The sequence below is a fragment of the Podarcis pityusensis genome, assembly GCF_964106645.2.
Source record: "Podarcis pityusensis genome assembly, chromosome: 5".
Lineage (NCBI taxonomy): Eukaryota > Metazoa > Chordata > Lepidosauria > Squamata > Lacertidae > Podarcis > Podarcis pityusensis.
Genome location: NC_138032.1, coordinates 83,720,824 through 83,734,128, shown reverse-complemented (window position 1 = coordinate 83,734,128; position 13,305 = coordinate 83,720,824). Strand labels below are relative to the sequence as shown.

At 42.4% G+C, this 13,305-nt stretch overlaps 1 protein-coding gene and 1 long non-coding RNA gene across 21 annotated transcripts in view; one reads left to right on the top strand and one right to left on the bottom strand.

Annotated features, from left to right (window-relative positions):
• KCNMA1 (potassium calcium-activated channel subfamily M alpha 1) overlaps window positions 1–13,305 on the bottom strand; it is a 561,760-nt gene that overhangs the window by 69,115 nt on the left and 479,340 nt on the right. The window lies entirely within an intron of this gene.
• Window positions 1–13,305, top strand: part of LOC308478243 — a 205,995-nt gene that overhangs the window by 188,004 nt on the left and 4,686 nt on the right. The window contains exon 3 of one of the 6 annotated variants that reach the window (XR_013986936.1): window positions 10,265–10,583. The exons of 4 other annotated variants lie outside the window; for them this stretch is intronic. This is a non-coding gene — a long non-coding RNA (uncharacterized lncRNA). Of the gene's footprint in view, window positions 1–10,264; window positions 10,584–13,305 lie in introns of those variants that run through there. One more of the 6 variants, XR_013986937.1, reaches the window with a different exon arrangement.

Sequence of the window (13,305 nt, the reverse complement as noted above, 5' to 3'; positions counted from 1 at the left end):
AACATCCACAATTTCGTGCAAGGAAATAAACAGAAATCAATTGTACACGCTTCAGAAAAGCTACCAAGCTACTTTTCTCACATCTATATCTCTAGCCATATAAATAGCTTCTCTGTTCTTATGGCAAAAATTATGTGCGCCTGAGTTAAAGCGTAGAGGAAAGTACAATCTTTTCAGGGTTTTGCGGAGCATATAATGCCACTTATCATCAATTAAACTCAAGAGCGACACTAAATGCCATGCTACAGCTGCAAACCCAAAAAGCCTGCCTGGAAGACAACAGCCTAAAGCAAAACCGCAAATCCCTTTTCCAGCAAACCTGCTGTGAGATAGCCGGCATTATATTTTAAAGAGCAGTGCTCCCCTTGCAGCCATTTACAAGTACTCTAAACACATTCAATTGGCGTTTTCAACTCTGGAACTTTTCTTCTGAACTGACCTGGAAATGGAGGAAAAAGTCAAAAGAATGAAAAGGATTCACTCCCCTGCTCCCAGTTCAAATTCCGTTTCATTCCTTTCACGCTCTCCACAATTCTAGCACTCTGTTGTTATGGTATGTATTTCAGTGTCTTTATATTGTAAACCGCCCTGTGATCTTCAGGTAAACGGCTCAATAGAAATGTAATAAATACTAATAATAATTATGGGGGTCCTGTTAGTTTAAGATGAGAATTGCCAAATGGCCCCACCAGTGCTTTTTTCCTAGGGGGACGCATACCCCTAAACATGTTGTGAATCTAAGTTTGGCCTCACTGAGGGGCAGTATTTCAATATGAATAGGAAAATGAGAGTACCCCTAAACATTTTTTTTTAGAAAAAAAAGACTGCCTACAACATTGTAATCACAGTATTGTTTTGAGTTGGAGTGGGGGCTGTATGCCTGAATCCCTTCTAATTCCTGGATCCAGCAAGGATTTAATTGCTGGAATAGCAAAGGCAGCTTCTTGGTGGGCTAATGGCTTAAATGTGGGTCGTTAAGGTAACATAGGAAGTGGCTCTGTGCCAGAGGACAAATGGGTGGGACTCCTTTCCTCAACTGGCTGTTGTTTAGAAGGACAAAGGCCAGAGTTGTGTGAGAGAGCTAGAAGCAGGCGGCAGGCAGAAGCCGGAGAAGGAGAGACATGCTTGATTTCTGCTTGAATCCAAGGTTGTGGCTGTGCGAGAAGCAAGACCTCACTGGAGTGTTAGTGCTATTAGCCCCTCCATCATAGGGTCAGGTTGTATTTAAATGTAAATAAACCACATATCCTAAAGACACCACAGTCTCAGCTGTCCCTCATTCCGAGGAAACTGAACCCAGGGCAAGGACCTGCTTGGAGATTGGTGTGGCATGCAGCAGTGTGATGGAGGGGGGGGGGGATTATCACAATTTCATTTGCATAAAACAGTGAATGAAATTACTATGCAAAACGATAAGGAATCAACAGTGTGCTTTTGTAATTCTGCTGGCAATTAGCTATTAAGAGTTGTGGCTCCAACTCAGCAAGACTTGTTCCTGAATAAACAGCAGGCATAAATCAAAGGATGGTCCAGTGTTCTTATGCCATTGAAATTTGGGGTGGCAGTTCACACTTTATGAGTCAAAGGTCTAGTTTTGCTCATGGAATCAGAGTTGGAGAGGTGATAGTCAATCATCTAGCCCAAGCACCCCCAACCTTCGGCCCTCCAGATGTTTGGGACTACAATTCCCATCATCCCTGACCACTGGTCCTGTTAGCTAGGGAACATGGGAGTTGGGCCAAAAGATCTGGAGGGCCACAGGTTGGGGATGCCTGATCTACTCCAACTCCCCTGCTCTATGCAGGAAATCAAGATCTAGAACATCCTCAACAGATTGACGGCCAGTCTCTGCTTGAAGATCTGCTGGGGATTTCTTTCATTAAAGCAGACATAGGCAAACTCGGCCCTCCAGATATTTTGGGACTACAACTCCCATCATCCCTAACTTGACCAGTGGCCAAGGATGATGGGAATTGTAGTCCCAAAACATCTGGAGGGCCGAGTTTGCCTATGCCTGCATTAAAGCCTCTGGTAGGACAGTATATTTAAGGAAAGTTATATGTCACTTGACTGTTGTAAAACCTCTAAGGCAGGTTACAAGAGATATTAATGTTCTCATTTAAAAACTCAGTTAAAAAACACATCAACAATTGCCAATAAAAGAACTTAAAACACATCAAGATCTACATAGGCTTGCCTAAATAAAAATATTTTAAGTTGCTACATAGCTAGCAAATGCCTATATTGTTATCTGAAGCTGCACAAGCTTCACCCCTGGTTACCCTAGGCTCTCCCATCCAGCCTTAAGCTACTATATACATATTGTGTTTGTCTTCTAAACTTTATTGTACAGCTACTTTATTGTACAACAACCACCCACTTGCTTCTTAAGAGTATCTTTCACTCTTCAGCCCCACTCTCAGCAAGTTCATACTAAATGCACAACTTGCAAAATGACAGTATTAATAGAGCCTGACAACATACGAATGAGTTTGTGTTGTTCCAGCCCTTTGGAGTTGTTGTTATTATCCTCCACCTAGAGATTCTCACAACTAGTGAATTAGTGGGAAACCCAGCCAGATGGGCAGGGTATGAATAATAAATTATTATAAATTATTACTATTAGGGAAGAATGGAGTGAACGGCCACAAAAGTTAGCCATTCCCAACATTGTGCTATGTTGAGTGTTTTGTCAACAAAAGCTTTTCAGGTTGCCAGACAAAATGATTCCCCCACACTTCTCCCTGTGTGCTGTTCTGAGGGTTGTCCTGGCCCACTGGGCCAATTTTGTGGGTACAGGTGGTGCATTGGAGGAGCGGGGAGGGACAGGGGGGTAACCACATAGCACGGGCAACAGTCCTTGTGCAGACTTCCTCTTGATGGGACTCATTAAGGGAATCCCACCCTATACGCTGATGCCTTTCTTGTATACTGAAGTGCCAGTATTTATTTATTCATGAGCTTTTTAACTTATTTATTGTATCTGCCCTTCACCACAAGGTCCCGGGGGGGGGGGGGTTATACTCATTTAACCATACAATATTATAATCCAGTAACACAGCTTAAAACAAACCAAAGAATGTACATCAGGCAATATATCCCACATGAATGACACAAATATTAACTGTCAAAGACCAGGGTAAAAAAAATTATCTAATGAAGACTATATAATGAGGATGCTTGAAGCACCTCTACAGGGAGGGAGTTCCACATTTTGGGAGTTGCTACAGAGAATAACCTCACCTCGGAAACTATCTCCTATATTTCCAAATGAGCCAATAGTTTTGTAAGTATATATTTATCTTTCTGATGCTAAGCAGGGGTGGGATTTGACTAGTATTTGGCTATCTACGAATCCTATGCATCCTACTCTCATGGGGAAAAGATGGGATAAAAATATTTGTAGCCATTCAAGTTAGCAAGTAAAATGTCATGGTTTCTTTTGATTATCACCTAAAAAAAGCCCTACTACCCAATAATCATAGTTATTGAGATTCATAATCACCATACTAAGAGCACTTTTGGAATGCAAAAGTTGCATTTAATCCTCATTCACTCCAGGCTCCCATTTCACATATGGATAACAGACCAAGAGACAGTCGCTAAGATCATACTCAATATAAACGATAGGCAATATTGGCTTTGCTTATTGGGGAAAAACTCTTAATATGACAAGCAGATTAAAAACTTTCAATGACTTGATTATTCGTGCTTTGGTTACCTCCAAACAATATTGCTGCAACATGCTTACATGGGGCTATCTCTGAAGACGGTCTTCAAGCTACACTCTGGGCAAAATGCAGCTGCATGAATACAGTGGTACCTCGGGTTAAGAACTTTTTGTTTTGGAGGTCCGTTCTTAACCTGAAACTGTTCTTAACCTGAGGTACCACTTTAGCTAATGGGGCCTCCCACTGCCGCCGTGCAGCTGCCACACGATTTCTGTTCTCATCCTGAAGCAAAGTTCTTAACCCGACGTACTATTTCTGGGTTAGCGGAGTCTGTAACCTGAAGCGTCTGTAACCCGAGATACCACTGTACTGCTGGGAGCCAGAAAACCTGAATACACAACATCAATTTTGCACAAGTTGCACTGGCTGCTAGTAGATTTCCAGGCCCAATTCAAAGAGCTGGTCTTAATCTTAGAAGCCCTAAATGGCTTGGGGCGAGGTTACCCAAAGGGCTGCCATCACCCATATACTCCTGCATATACACTAAGTTCCACCTCGGGTCCTTCCTGAGTGCCTGCTGTTAAGATCTGTTAGGCTGGCAGACTTTTAGTGGTGGCCTCAAAACTATGGAGCTCCCTTCCAATGGCCTTATGTCTTGACCTTTGAACTCTAGCATTTAGGCAGGCCTTGAAAGCCTTCCTCTTCACAACGGCTTCGTCTCTCTATAAAAATTCGCCATCTTAATCTGCACATCATGCTATGCCCATTTTTCTAATGCAACTTGTCTCTCCTCTATACTTTGCTTTGTGAGGGTGTAGTTCTAAAAAGTGGCTTATTTATTTATTCTGTAATAATTTGTTTTGTGAAACAGCCAGGGATTCTTCTTTATTTGCTGTGAGAAATAAGGAGGCAGCATTTTATATGGTATGAATGTTCAACCAATTCACAGGATTACCTTCCCCAGTTTTGGAGGGGCAAGTACTGCATAAATTGGATGACTGGATACTGTTCCTCCTCATATTCCACAGGGATAATCCAGAGAGGAAAAAGAGCAGGCAGGAAAAGGATAAAATACTATCATCTCAAGCTCACTGCTTCTCTGCTCAAAACCCACTTCCAAAGCTGCTTTGGGTTTTTGTTACACTGCATAATGGATAGGCAATTCATGCTGGAGAGGAATGCCTCCTTCATAGAACACAGAAAGGAAATTATTTGATGTGAGGGGTCCATGGAAGGTATTTGGGTGGACCTGCTTAGCATGATTCTTCCTCAAAGGGAAATAATAGTCACAGGGCTATGCATGCATGGCTATTGTCTGATGTAGCTAGGTTTGTACAGGAGAGGTAGTGCATCATTCTCTGCCACACAAGAAGATGGCACAGGCCCGTGTCTTATTAGCATGGGAAATATTTAGCAGCAGTTGCTCTCCCTGAGAGTAATTGACTGTATGTCCTGTGGGAGCAGGTGGACACACATTGACTCTACAAATGTGCAGCTTTCTGTCTGCATGCAGCAATGTAGTGATTTGGTTGGCTTGGGATATTTTGGAAAGGTGTAAATGGGAACAGGCACCTTGCAAATGTACCATGTTTAAATGCAGCGAGTAACATCTCCTGCCTTTCACGGTTCCCCTTACAGCCACCCTAACAAATTGTGGCAATTAGCATGCTGTTAGTGTTAGATGTAGGCAGAGAATGCAGGTGCTAATAATTGAAAAAGCGTTTAGAGGTTTTACACCCCAGCTGAATATTTCATAATGTGCTGCATGTTTCGCTATTTGCTCAGTGGGTCTCTGTCACTTCAATCTTCCCTGACTGCTTTGACTGGCGCTCCAAAGCTCCACCAAGCCAAGACTGACGGCTTGTCACAGGCAAACTCCACCGACTACTGCGGCAGCTCGCTGGGACTGGCTGCAGAGGTTGTCACGCCGCTCTGATGGAACTTGGCAAATGTTTTGTGACTAATACACCCAACATTTGTCAGCTAGCATTAGCCAGCGCCCGTGACCCTCTCCAGTCTGCACCAATGGCATTAAGTTGTAATGAGAATTTGTAGCCCCTGTGTGTGAGTGTGTGTCGCACTAATGACACTTTCTGGCTGACCTTTACTTTCACAAGCTTAATCAGCAATGAAATTTCCAAGGATTCAGAGCACATGTGAAAGCAGCTCTGTCAAGCAAAAAAAAGGTCTCAGTGATGAGTAAAGAAATGTACCTTTCTCATCCCGCTCTGATGTTCAGAGTTTAGCCCCAGACAACTGCCATGAGTGGATCACCAAATGAGAGTCTTTTCATTCAAGTCCTAAAAAGATTGAATGTGCCGTGCGTGGACTATTCCCCCAGATTTCTGCTCAACTATCTGCTGCACCTAACAGGGTTTTGATTCGGTTTTATATTTGTGTTTCAAACCTGAGTACATTGTATCTGAAACATTATGGTATCTTAAGTGCAGCCTGCATTTGGTTAGCAAGGTTTCCGACATAAGTAAGATTATTCTCATGGCTCCCACTTGGAACATTTTATATGAGGATTCTAAGAGGATGTCATGAGTTTACTCAACCTTTAGCCCCTCTCCATTTTCTTTTATCCTCTGCTGTTTTCAGAATTTAGGTAATTTGGCATGGGGAGGGGGTACCTAACACCCAGCAAGAACAATTTGTACAACGGAGTGCCTAAGAATCATTATTCAGTGAAAGGGTCTTCTAGTTGCCCGACTATTTGATGTTCTATCTGGAAAAAATTAAAATTCGTATTTTACTCTAAATGGAATCCCAGTTTACATAATCCAGCCTTTGTTAACCTTGGAGAAAAGCCAGCCAGCATTACATCCAAACAGACAAACCATGGTTTGGGATGTTGCTCCTCCTTTGGAAGCCACAATTTGGGAAAGCATTTGGGGATTTTCAAGGAACATGAGAAAAGACAGAAACCACACAAACCATGGTTTGCCTGTATGCCTGGAACACAAATTGCAGCTGAGAGTCTGAACTACAATTGTTTCATGTTATCTCTTAAACAACCCACTATCTCTCTCCATTGATCTCCACTCTTTAAAACAGGAAATACCATCAAGTAATTTGCATGTTAAAAGTACTAAGTAAAAGATAACAATTGTAATGGCAGTTATCTGCAAATGTAGTTGGCAACTAGCTATTAAGAATCTTAACCTAATCCCTATAAGGCTGCAATCCATGCTTACCTGGATTTAAATCCCATATATGACAATGAGAACTGAAAAGTGTTCAGCTGCTCAAATTGGCCTGGATCAGACATAATGTTAAAGTATGGCTCAGTGATATTTGAATGAGCTTTAGGGTTGTATACTTCCTACTCCCCTCTCCTCCTGTGGCATGGCCCTGAGGAGACTGGAAGCTGCCAGTTTCACTGTCTATCAACCAGAGCTTATGGTTATGCCCAAACCCTAAACTGTGGTTCATCTTAACTATGGTTTATTGAAAATAAGCCTGCTTCAGAAACCATGGTTTGAAGTGGGCGTGTTTCAACACACTGTGGTTAAAACTAAGCACAGTTTGGGGTTGACATAACATTAAGCTATAGTTAATTAACAACAGAAGTCAAAGTTTTCTGTCTTCTTCTCATAGTCGTGCAAGACGAGAGGGAAGTGCATGACTGCAAAGCTCAGTCAGGTAATATTAAACCATAATAGCTATCATGTCCAAATTAGGTGAGTATGTTAGCAATATCCAGCCTAGAACCAAAGGATAATCCTATGGTATTATGACTTTGACTTATCCTATGGAAATTTGCATCCAAACTTTGGGATGATATATCGTTCCATGGAGGGTGGGGCTTGTTTTGTATACCCCGCACTGTAACCACTGATGCTTCTAGTAATCATAGTTTCTGGGTAGCTGGCAGAGGCTTAATAGGACACATTGCTTCTCCACAGCCTTCATCCTCTACTGCTAAGTACTCCCATATTGCATTAAATGACCAAAGCCATCGTCAAGAGGCAGGGACGAATAAAAAATTATGAGAGCCTCTTGTCTGGGAGATCAATGTTTGAAGAGTTTAGTTTGTCTATCGGTGTTTGCTTTGCACGGAAAGGAAGGATTAGCTCAGATACCTATTTCATACAATAGCTGAATGTATTTTTTATTGGGATATTCTAAAAACAAATATCATGGTGCTGCTGGAAGTTTAAAAACGGGATGAATTTGGAAGCATCCAGATTTACTCTGCATACATGGCAGACTTTGTGCTTGATTGTAAGACCTGCAGATGTAGGGTTATAATAGTGCAAGTAAGAGATCTATGGGAGTTTCTCTTTATTTTTTACATGGTTGTAAAATTTAATTTAATAATAGTAATAATAATAATAATAATAATAATAATAATAATAGACAAGTGTAACATAATAATTATGATAGCAGTGAAGTGTATATGAATGAGGTAGCTGGGATTTTATGCGATCAGAGCATTATCAGCATGTGGCAATTGACTTATTTTTCTCATCACTTGGGATCCTTGATGGCTGCCCCTTTCCTTTGTATTTCTGTTTCCCTGGAGACAAGCTTGTGTATATCCCAGAAGTGGTGGCCTAAGTTTTTATTCAAACAAACTGTGGCCAGATACAAAGAGGGATATGGAATAGTTAATTATTTTCTTTATTACTTATACATCCCAGCTTTTCTCCAAGAAGCTTACGGTTGAGTACATTGTTTATCCTCTCCCCACTTCATCATCACAGCAATCATGTGAGATAGGTTAAGCTGTAAGATAGTGGCTGGCCTAAAGTCACCCAATGTGCTTCATGGCTGAGTGGGGATTTGAACCCTGGTCTCCCAAGTCCTAGTCCAACACTTTAACCCAGGCAGCCCCAAACTTGGCCCTCCAGCTCTTTTTTGGACTACAATTCCCATCATACCTGACCACTGGTCCTGTTAGCTAGGGATGCTGGGAGTTGTAGTCCAAAAACAGCTGGAGGGCCAAGCTTGGGGATGCCTGCTTTAACCACTACACCATACTATCTCTTGTAACAATACCGTTAGCAGCCCTGAGCCCCTGGGATGGCGTCCATTTAAACCAGAGCTTTCCAAACTGTGCATCATGACACGTTAGTGTGGTGGCTGCAGTGTGTAGGTGTGTTACATGAATGCTCCCCACGCTCCTAGGGCTGGAAAGGGGTTCGTTTAACCTCTGGTTTGCTAGTAAAACTGAATTACTGTGTGTTGCAAAATGATTCAAAACTGAATTACTGTGTCGTGAAATGATGCATGTCCAAAACGTATGTCATCAACTTGAAGCAAAGCTTTGGTTTAAATAAGCAATAAATCCTGCTCACTAATGTGCCTAATCCTTCCCAATCCCATAGATTAAGAACATCTTAGAGTATGGTTTCCCAAACTTGGATCTCCAGATGTTTCTGGACTACAATTCCCATTATCCCTGAGCACTGGTCCTGCTAGCTAGTGCTGATGGGAGCTGTAGTTCAAAAACAGCTGGAGACCCAAGTTTGGGAAACTGGCTTAGAGCATTATGTGTCAGAAAGAGAAAGATGCAATTCAGCACTGCATTGACTGAACAGAATATAGCATGCGTCTGAAAAGGGGGGAACGTCTAGTAGTCCTCATCCAACAAACTACAACTAGTCTAACATGGGGGAGCATCATTTAAATATACACATTGTGGCTGTGTTTTATATTTATTCATAAGCCTGTCTCATTATATTTTCACAAACAATGCAGAAGCGCTGTCCTTTTCGCAGTCACTTTGCTGGACCTTGGCAATCTCTGAGCAAGTTTAGTGTCTCCTAGTTCGGTTGGCAGGGAGTGAAGGCAGTGGTGGGGTGCGGGGGTGGGGGTTAGAAAAACCAAGGAAAATCCTGAGGGTTATGAAATTCTCCTTGGCAACAAACTGGAAACCCAGCAGACCCAGAGCCTCTGTGATTCTGGTGTGTGATCAGGGACACTAATGAGAATGACCCTTTGCTGAGAATGCTGCTTGTCTAGAGGCCAATGTCAAGTATACCATTCAGTTTGGAGTGGACAGGGACAAACTATTTGTTTTCTCTTCAGGCCCTTGGGCCCTGTCACATGCTATTTGCTTCTGCATTAAGAGGCATTGTCTCAGCAGGTCTGACATTTCCTGTGTACACCAGACTCATGAAACTGCAGCAACTGAAGCACTGAGGACTAGAGGCGCAGTCCACCAGGAATTTCCCCCAGTGCAAGCCCAGTTGCAACAAATAGGATATAACACAAGAACAAAACGTGCTCCAATAAAAACCCCATTCAGTTAAATGGGCTTTATGCATGAGAAGTTGGATTATGTCGCCAGCAACTGTTTACACACCTTGTCTGGGTCTGGTAGGTTCCACTGTTTTGCTTAAGTTGCCCCCAGTTTCTTTTCGGTCACATACAATAGGGGTCACATTAAATACAACCATACAATTGCTACAAAAATTACCCCATTAATCAATGCATTTCTTTCGTCTACTACACAAATTGATTTGGTGGGATATTATTGTCAGTAATGGCATGTGACATTTATTTCCAGCCCTCCACTGGGATCCAAGGAAATATTAATATCTTCTATGTACAAACCCTACATTATTTCAAGATTTCTAACACAGGTTTAGACTTCAGGCTCCCTGAATGAGACCTAAACCTCTTCTGGCGGTGATGCTAACTACAGATCAACACCACAGATCTATTGCAGTTTATGTTCTACCACTGTTTTGTGCTCATTAATAAAAAAATTTAACGCTTTGCATGTCAACTGTGTTATATGTCTGTAACTGTTTATTTATTGCCTAAAGTTGGAACTGAATGACTTTGACAACATCTCTTTCCTCTTTCATTATGGATAGCTCAGTTGGTTAGAGCGTGGTGCTGATAATGCCAAGGTTGCAGGTTCAGTTCCCGTAAGGGACAGCTGCATATTCCTGCAGTGCAGGGAGTTGGACTAGATGATCCTCAGGCTCACTTCCATGACTCTTCCATGTTGTGTGGAAGAACTGAGTGCCATGGTGGACCTCCCCCCTACTGCTTTAAACATTATTTCCCCCTACTTTTTATCAACAGCCACCAGCTGGCAGGTCCCTCACCCCACCCACCCACCAGAATGGCCCATCTTGTTTTAGGAAATCCAGTTTTGGGGCCCCAGGGTCTTGGGTCCTTGTGTATTGCCAGAGAAGCATGGCAGCTTCTGGAGGAGGAGGAGTTTGGATTTGATATCTCGAGTCTCAAAGCGGCTAACAATCTCCTTTCCCTTCCTCCCCAACAACAAACACTGTGTGAGATGAGTGGGGCTGAGAGACTTCAGAGAAGTGTGATTAGCCCAGGGTCACTCAGCAGCTGCATGTGGAGGAGTGGGGACGTGAACCCAGTTCACCAGATTACGAGTCTACCGCTCCTAACCACTACACCACACAGGTGCTCTACTTGTGTACTCCGAGTCTCCCCACAGTGCTGTCTCCATATACTTCATTTAAAGGGGAAAGGAAGGAGTTGGAGAGAGAGAGAGAATGGGTGAGAGGGAGCTTAGATTTTACTCAGATCTGGTGAAGAATTTCATTCATTTCCCCTCCTACCCAGTTAGATGACAAACCACCTCCAGCCAACCCTCATATATGTGACTGCTGCTCCGTGGCAGCAGCCCGCAACAGAGTGGAAAGAAAGGAAAGGGAATGCAAAGGAGATTTCCCTCTTCCTTCCAGTGCCTGGCATGTCACTAGGCAATGAATCGGTCAAGCACAAGTAGACAAAGGAAATGTAATTTCCCCAAGAAACAGTGACAAAAAACTCCAAGTTAAAACTCCAGGGCCCCCAGAGGTAATTCAATCTGACCCCCTTATATTTCCTGGAATTTTAAAATAAAGAAATATTATAGGTAAACTGCTCTGAGGAAGAGTCAGAAGAGCAGCAACAGCTACCAGGGAAATGCTTTTAACCATGACACTACGCTGGCTCCACGGTTTATTGGATCATTGCGTTTGAATGGGGCCCCTATCCTACGAATGCCATGAATTAAGACAGGGAAAGGGGATTCCATTCAATTTTGTTATTCAAGAGCAGAGTCCTCCCTAACAGCCAGTTTAAGACCTCCCCAGAAGAAAACACACTATGCACCAATGTACGTTTACTGGTGAATCTTATCAATGTATCAGTTTTAAATGAATTAAAGGGGGGAGTGCTCCAAGTATACAGCTGCTTATGGGTGTAAAGATAAATCAGTAATCTGTCAAGAGGTTGGTAATAGTCTCATTAACTGAAAAAATAGAAACTTTCCAAATAAATAAATACAGTAACCGTAAGTGGTTCCATTTTTATGGTAGTCAAATTGTTCCATATATAAATCTCCACAGTCAGGATCCCAAGTACTATTTTAGGTGTGCCCAAGGCTGTGTGAAATGACCAGGGGGATTCTCAACAATTTTTTTTCTGTTTTATTGGCAGACTTCCATGCCATATCACAAACAACTTTTGAAGTCCTGTCAGTTTCTAAAGCACTTTGACATGAGGCATTTCAGGGTGGGGCTACTGTTTGAGAACCCCCCTCCACTTAAGTGCATGGATTGTAGAGGTTTCCTGAAGCCAAAAAGGGTCACATATTAGACTAGAATCATTTCCCATTGTGGATTTTAGTCAATCCTGAAAGTTACCAACCTAAAATGAAATTCAAGCTAAATTTGGAAGCTCCCATTCATAAGACACTTGCATACAATATTTCAATAGGGATTAGGAAAAGTTTCGATAAGACTAGTTAAATTTCTCATGGGGCTTTTGCATATAAACTCAATGAACTAGGCAGAGAAAATCAGCTGGGGTTAGTCTAATAATTTATTTGCAGATGTTTAAGATAAATAGTATATTTCTGGTTCATACAAATTTGCAAAACGGCCTTTTTCAATATTCTGATTTGTCATCTTTGGGGCTTCGTAAACATGGAGCCCGCAAGTGATGCTTCTCTTGGTCAAGGGCACAAGACGCAGGGTGTAGGGACAGGGTCAGGGATCAGCCACTAAGGACAGATGACTAGAGTCCAGCGGAGAAGACCGGGGAGGAAGCAAAACCAAGTTCAGTTTTGGCAAGCTCCCCACTCATTGCCTGACCTATGTTTAGCAATTCTGATGTGTTACTGAGCAGACAGCTCAAGCTTGGGATGAGTAATCTCCCTTAGTCCCTCTTCAGCAGGCAATGAAAGCAGGTTCCACTTTGAAAATTCTTCCCCCATCATGCAAGCTGACACAGGCATGCTTTTCAAAAACCCACAGCCAATCTGTTGATCATTACTTATTTACAAAGGCCTTCGGGCAGAAAGTCCTGTAAAAACCATACTTGATATGGTATACACTAGCTTTTTCGGCTTGTAGAAGGGGAGGGGGGAAGTCCCCCTAAGGCTACCTCAAACCATCACTTTCTATTGCACATAAAATGTACCGTGTAACACTAAAGTATTTAATATATATGGTATAATATATCTACAGGAAAGGCATTTGTGTAGAAGTGTGTTAGCCTGTATTTGGTAATTTGATGTTTTGCTGAAGGCTATGACTTGAAAAAGCCTGCACCTAGTGCCGAGGACCTGTCATCTCAGTACCCAAGAGCCGGTAGAATAAAGAAGTACCCTAAAGCAGCAAAACTTTGACACAGCTTTGAAGCATATGAAAAC